Here is a 6,042-nt window from a genome sequence, read left to right as displayed (position 1 = left end):
CAGAATGGAGGGGCACAGACAGCAAGGGACCAATGAACAGCTACCAAAAGAAAATAATGTCCACACCTTTATCTCAGCAGTTTTGCCAGGCGTCTGTGGCTGCTCTGATCTTTCCGCCACGTGGTCTCACCCAAGATGGCAGCTCCTGGAGCAGCCGAGCGTCCCGGACTAGAAAACAATAGATTTCTTGCTTCTGCCACAAATTCCCCCAGCTGTAAGCCTTCCAACCTTCTAAATATTCCTTTATAGTTCTGGGACCATTCCCTGAGCCTGCTTGGTCAGGTATTCTTTGTTGTTGTTGGCGGAGCTCTTTACTTACACATCTACCCGATCTGCCATCTTGTTTGTTCTCCCTCACAGTTAATTTTTTAAGTGTGATACAAGACTGTATACATATATGCTCACCTAGGATTTAAACATTTTTATATATTATTATGCCAAGACTTAAAATTTTTTTAATTGGTGATCAAAGTCATTAGCTTTCTTCCCAAATTTGTATCATGTACTTAGTTAACAGACTTCTTAAGTCTTCAGCTATCATTAATAACAATACTAATGAGGTTTGAGATAAAATTCTTGACTTTGCTCTAGGAAGCACATACCTGAGTAACAGGCCAGTTGGGCATTGAGCCACTGTGCTCTCAGGAACTAGGTCATATCTGCTAGCCTATGTGATAGGCCATAATGGAGCATGTGAACTAGACAAGGAGCCTACATGTTCCCCTAGCTTCCCTCCTCCAAGATCAATGATAGGCAGAAAAGCTGGACTGACAAGCACCAGTATCGTCTCTCGGTCCCCTGCCCTGAAATAAAATGTAGCCCACTCAACACCTCAGATGTCCAGTCAGATTATCACACTCTTCTACCTCATCAAAGTAAAAAGCAACAAAGCAGAAAGCAGTTCTTATAAGTCCAGTGGAAAGAAGGGACACACACACACTAATTCTCCTGCCCATTGACCAACCTTGTAATCACTTGGTTATGGCTACTGCTTCAGGAGTAGAGCCTGTCTTGAGCCTGTTGAGGCCTATTCTTCGTTATCTACCATTGTGCCTGTGCCTCTTGTCTTCATAGGACCAGTGAAACAGGCAGCAGTTCTTGCTCATAAAGTTCTCAAAGGGACCAGAGCAAGACAGTGACATTCTTCATAAGACCTCACTGATTTCCTAGGACAAAATTTCATATATTGTTCCCTATTCTATTCTGGAGTCCTGGTGTGGCAGTATGGGTTAATGCGCCAGACTGCAAAGCCATTTGAACTACAAGGTCAGTGGTTCAAGCTCACCAACTGCTCCTCGGAAACCCTATACAGGGTCGCTATGGGTCAGCTCCGACTCGACAGCACTTAACAACAACAACAACATTCTATTCTAATTGTCCAGTAGCTCCCAGAGATATTTATAGAGTAAGCTTAGATTATACAATAAAGGGTATGCTCACATCTATACGTGCCCACTACCACTCCCACTCTCAGTAGTAAAGTTCCCGAGAAAAAGTCTAGTCCCAAAATGTCAATTCTGTACCTATATGAATGAACATCCCAGAGGAATAAAAACTTAAAATTCCCTTCTCCTCATTTTCTTACTCTGCTCCATCTTTTGTTGTTAGGTACCATCGAGTCGGTACCGACTCATAGTGACCTTATGCACAGCAGAACGAAACACTGCCCGATCCTGAGCCAACCTCACTACTGTTGCCATGCTTGAGTCCATCGATGCTGCCATCTCTTTGGGGGTCTTCCTCTTTTTCTCGGACCCTCCACCTTACCAAACATGATATCCTTCTCCAGCAACTGCTCCATCTTAGCCAGATGGAAAGTCTTGGCTTCTCTCAACAGCTACAGCTAGGACCATCTTCCACCAGAGTGAGTGGAGCAACTCCATCCTCCTCTACACTGGGTCAGCCCAACCCGAGGACTCATTCTACCAAGTGTCAGAATGCAACAGTCTTAGGCCCTTGCCCACAATGCTATATATTCCCATCACTGTTGTTAGCTTCAGACTGTATTTAGTACTATCTATTGGAAGGAGCTCTGGTAGTGTAGTGGTTACAAATCAGGCTGTGAACCTTAAGGTCAGCAGTTCGAGACTACCAGCTGCTCCGTGGGAAAAAGATGAGGCTTTCTGTTCCCGTAAAGATTTACAGCCTCAGAAACCCTGTACAGGGTCGCTGTGGGTTGAAACCAGCTCAATGGCACTTAACAACAACAACAACATAGGAAGGACAGTAAACAAAAGACAGCAAAACCAGAAAAAGACAGAAAGCTCCTCTTATCTAGAACCATAACTTGGAAATGCAAATCCAAGATTAAACCATGAGATTCTCCTATTGGACATAACCACCTGTTCCCCATCTCTCAGCCCTCATCTACCCATGACTTTATATCATACCTGGTTGGCTTTCCCTTTTTAGCCCCTATTCCTGTCTCTGTTCTTGGATACATCAGTATCCACGTGAGTCATCCATCTGCCGTTTTCCTTTCTGCTTCTCATCTTCCTCAGCCTTCAATCCTTGTCATTCCCAGTATCTGAACTGCTTTTGAAAGTATGCCTCACTGTTTATCATCCCCTGTCATTCTGCCTCACTACTTCTCCACCCGTGTCCTCACCTTCCTCCTCTCTATGTTAAAGATTTATGTGGCTCGTCATAAACCCTTCCTTTGCCTACCATCCCTTACTCCATCACACTATACTTCAATGGCATCTTACTTTCATGGTAAATTCTTTACCCTTTTAAATCCCAATACTTGCCAGATTCTGATACTTTTCTGGGAAACAAGCATTACTTGGGGCATGTAAAAGTGTGCTAATGGGTCTCACACTGATTCATGACCACAGATCTAAAGTGGGTAGTTAGTGCTACCTTGCAATCCGACTACAGTTACCAAGAGGGTGTGATTTCCCACTTAGCAAACACACCTTCTGTTTCCTCAAACCTCCAACATATCCTTTTGCCTATTACAACGAACAACTTAGCTGGTGACATGGCCCCTTTCTTGTCCAAAAATCAAGCAAAAATACTCTTTTTTTTTTTCCCCATCCCTAAGCCTACTCACATCTCTACCTCTTCTGTCTCCTATTCTGTTACAGTGGAAAAGAGTTCCTACATTCCTGAGTCCAGCTGTCTGCTGGGCTCTAGGTCACATCCCTCTTGTCTTTTCAAGGATGTTGATGCTGTAATTACTGTCTCTCTCGCTTCCATCAACACTTTCTTTCTTTACTGTTACTGTCATCAGTTTACGCATGTTGCATTTCCTATCATTAAAAACCCATTTTCTCCTAATCCACATTCCCTTCCATTTACTATTCCATTTCTGTACAGCCCTTCTCAGAAAGCTCTTCCCAAATCCTGTAAAGAGTTGGCTTTCTTCCTCACATTCTCCCCTCACCAATCCAGTCTAGGCTTGAGACTAATCCAGAGATCACTTCTCTGTCCTTGTCTTCCTTGTCCTTAGAGCAGCATCAGGACAGTCAATGCCTCCATCTTCCTCAGCACACTTTCTATCCTGACTCTGCGGACATGGCAGTGCCTTTGCCATTTTCTTTGTGACTTCCTTCTCTGTATGATCTCTAAATATTGGAAAACTTCCAACTCAGTCCTTGGCCCATTTCTTTTCTCTCTTGACACACTAACCTTTTAAGGATGTTAGCTAGCCCTGTGTCTCAAAATACTTTCCTTATACCAGGTACTCCTGGTTAGTTATTTCTAGCTCATTTACCTACCTCCTTCCTCCTTGTGGACTGGTATAACCAAGTATCTACTTGATATCTTCACACAGACATCTGTTGAGGATCTCAAACTTAATATTATCGAAGTAAAATTTGATTTCCTTCTTTTCTCCATACTAGTCCACCACACTCCTCCACATCTCAACAAACAATTATACCAACTTCCACCTACTTGCTCAGACAAAAAAATCTAGGAGTTATCATCATTACTCCCATTTTCTTACCTATTACCTCCAATCTGTCAATGAGTCTTGATTTATTTATTTATTTATTAATAAAAACCTTTTCTTACTGTGAATTGAGTAAAGGTATGTAGAGCAGATCATAAGTTTTTTACATTCAGCAAATCATACACTTTGCTTCATTGCATGACTGCAATCCCTCCATGTACCAACAGCATTTACCTCTCTTCACTTTAACTTGACATTCATCCCTGGGTCTCCCGCTACCTTCATCTTTCCTCTGCTAATCTCCCTCTTATTGTATATTACATATAGACATCTGTGTTAACATGTGTCTACCCTCTAGGCCATGAATAATTCTCCCTCTCCCCAACTCCCAGTAACCATCACAGATTGTTACTTTTATCAAGAAAACCATTTTTTCAACTTTTTGAGACATTAGTCTCATACAGTGTTTGACCTTTTGTGATTGATTTCATTCAGCATAATGTCTTCCAGGTTCAACCATGCTGTGAGATGTTTCACAGATTCATCATTATTTTTCAGCATTTTGTAGTATTCCATTGTATGTACCAAACTTTTTTTAACCATTCTTCTGTTGATGGGAATTTAGGCTGTCTTCATCTTTTTAATGCATCTCTTGTAGACAGCATATTGAAAGACAAACCCATGTTTTCTTATCCATTCTCTTCTTTATATCTCTTGACAGTACATTTAATCCACTTACATTCAGTAGTTATCAATAGGCATGAATTGATTGTCTTCATTTTTCTGTGTTTTCTTTGTGTTGCTACAGAATTGTTTGTTCCATGTAAGTTTCTGTGCTGAGTTCATATTGTCTGTGGGGTTTCTTTTCATTTTAATATCTGTTGTGTTAATGCTTACTAAATAATTTCTGATTTTCCATGTATATATGTATATATATATATACAGGTATATTATTTTTCTTTGAGGTTACTCTATAATTTTTACTTTTTTTCCCTTGTGTTTTATGTTTTTTTTTTTAATGTTTTATTGTGAATAATGTGATCATTTACATGGGAGAACATTAGTTTTACATTCATCCTACTGTATATCATTTCATTGCCATGGTTATAATCCCCTCCTTATATCATCAACCAACCAAAGAGTATACCCTGCAAGCCTGTCCCCTGGTCATCTCCAGACCCCCTCTCCCTCTCTGGGTCTAGAGATCCCAGCCGCTCCATCTCTCCACATCATCATCTCTGCCTCCATCTCTGGCATCACTGTTTCTCTGGTAGGGTTCCTCACTCCGCTCTTCTCCCTTGATGGTCCCAGAGACCTCCGCTCCTGGACTGCAAAGTCAATCACTCCCTTCCTTTTGCTACAAAACGTCTGCCTTTACATTTCCAACCCTTATAGTCAGTCCTGATAACAATCATTCACTACTGTACCACAAGAGACCTATCCCCATCTCCTTTCATCAGCCCTGTCCAGACAGATTGGATACTACTCAGTGGAGATTCTACCTTCCTCCGCACCCTCTGGATCTAGGCTCCCTCTTGAAAGCTTGTAAGCCAGTCACTTCTTGCCTTTGTAGCCCCCCATTTTGGGGTAGCCAATGTGCAAGTTGTCCATCCCTGTCTACTCTGTGTATGGAAGGGGTGGGAATGATCCTCACTGTAAAGATTTGTTCCCTCTTTTGAGCTACTGCATCCATAGGTGAAAGTCAAGTTCATCAAATTGTATCAGATTACTCTTTTTTTCCCCCTCTTCTTTCTTCTTCTAGTTGAGGTCTGATCATCCAGTCATGGAAGCCAGGTCAAGTGGGTATTAGGTATTCTTATGCATATGCCCTCTCTTATTAGCTGGACACTTCACTCTCCACTCTAGTCCTCTGTGGCTTTGTCACTGACTCTGGGCCCAAGAGTCCCCAGGTCTTGCCATACTGCTGGCCAGCCAGGTCTCCACCTGGGTTCACAGGAGTCTATTGAATGTTTCTGTTTTGTTTTAAAATGTTTTATTGTGAATTATGTGATAGTTTACATGGGAGAACATTAGTTTTACATTCATTCTATCGTATATCGTCTCATTGCCATAGTTACAATCCCCTCCATGCAATCCTTCCCCTGTACCCCCCAGGTCTTCAGCACACAGTTGTTCTCCCTCTC

The 6,042-nt window shown here is 41.9% G+C and overlaps 1 protein-coding gene across 2 annotated transcripts in view; it reads left to right on the top strand.

Annotated features, from left to right (window-relative positions):
- The window catches only part of PTPRA (protein tyrosine phosphatase, receptor type, A), a 125,244-nt gene that overhangs the window by 97,309 nt on the left and 21,893 nt on the right, over positions 1-6,042 (top strand). The gene's annotated exons all lie outside the window — the stretch shown is intronic.

This window comes from Chrysochloris asiatica, unplaced genomic scaffold (assembly GCF_000296735.1).
Source record: "Chrysochloris asiatica unplaced genomic scaffold, ChrAsi1.0 scaffold00304, whole genome shotgun sequence".
NCBI classification, from domain to species: domain Eukaryota; kingdom Metazoa; phylum Chordata; class Mammalia; order Afrosoricida; family Chrysochloridae; genus Chrysochloris; species Chrysochloris asiatica.
This window is presented reverse-complemented; position numbering and strand designations above follow the sequence as displayed.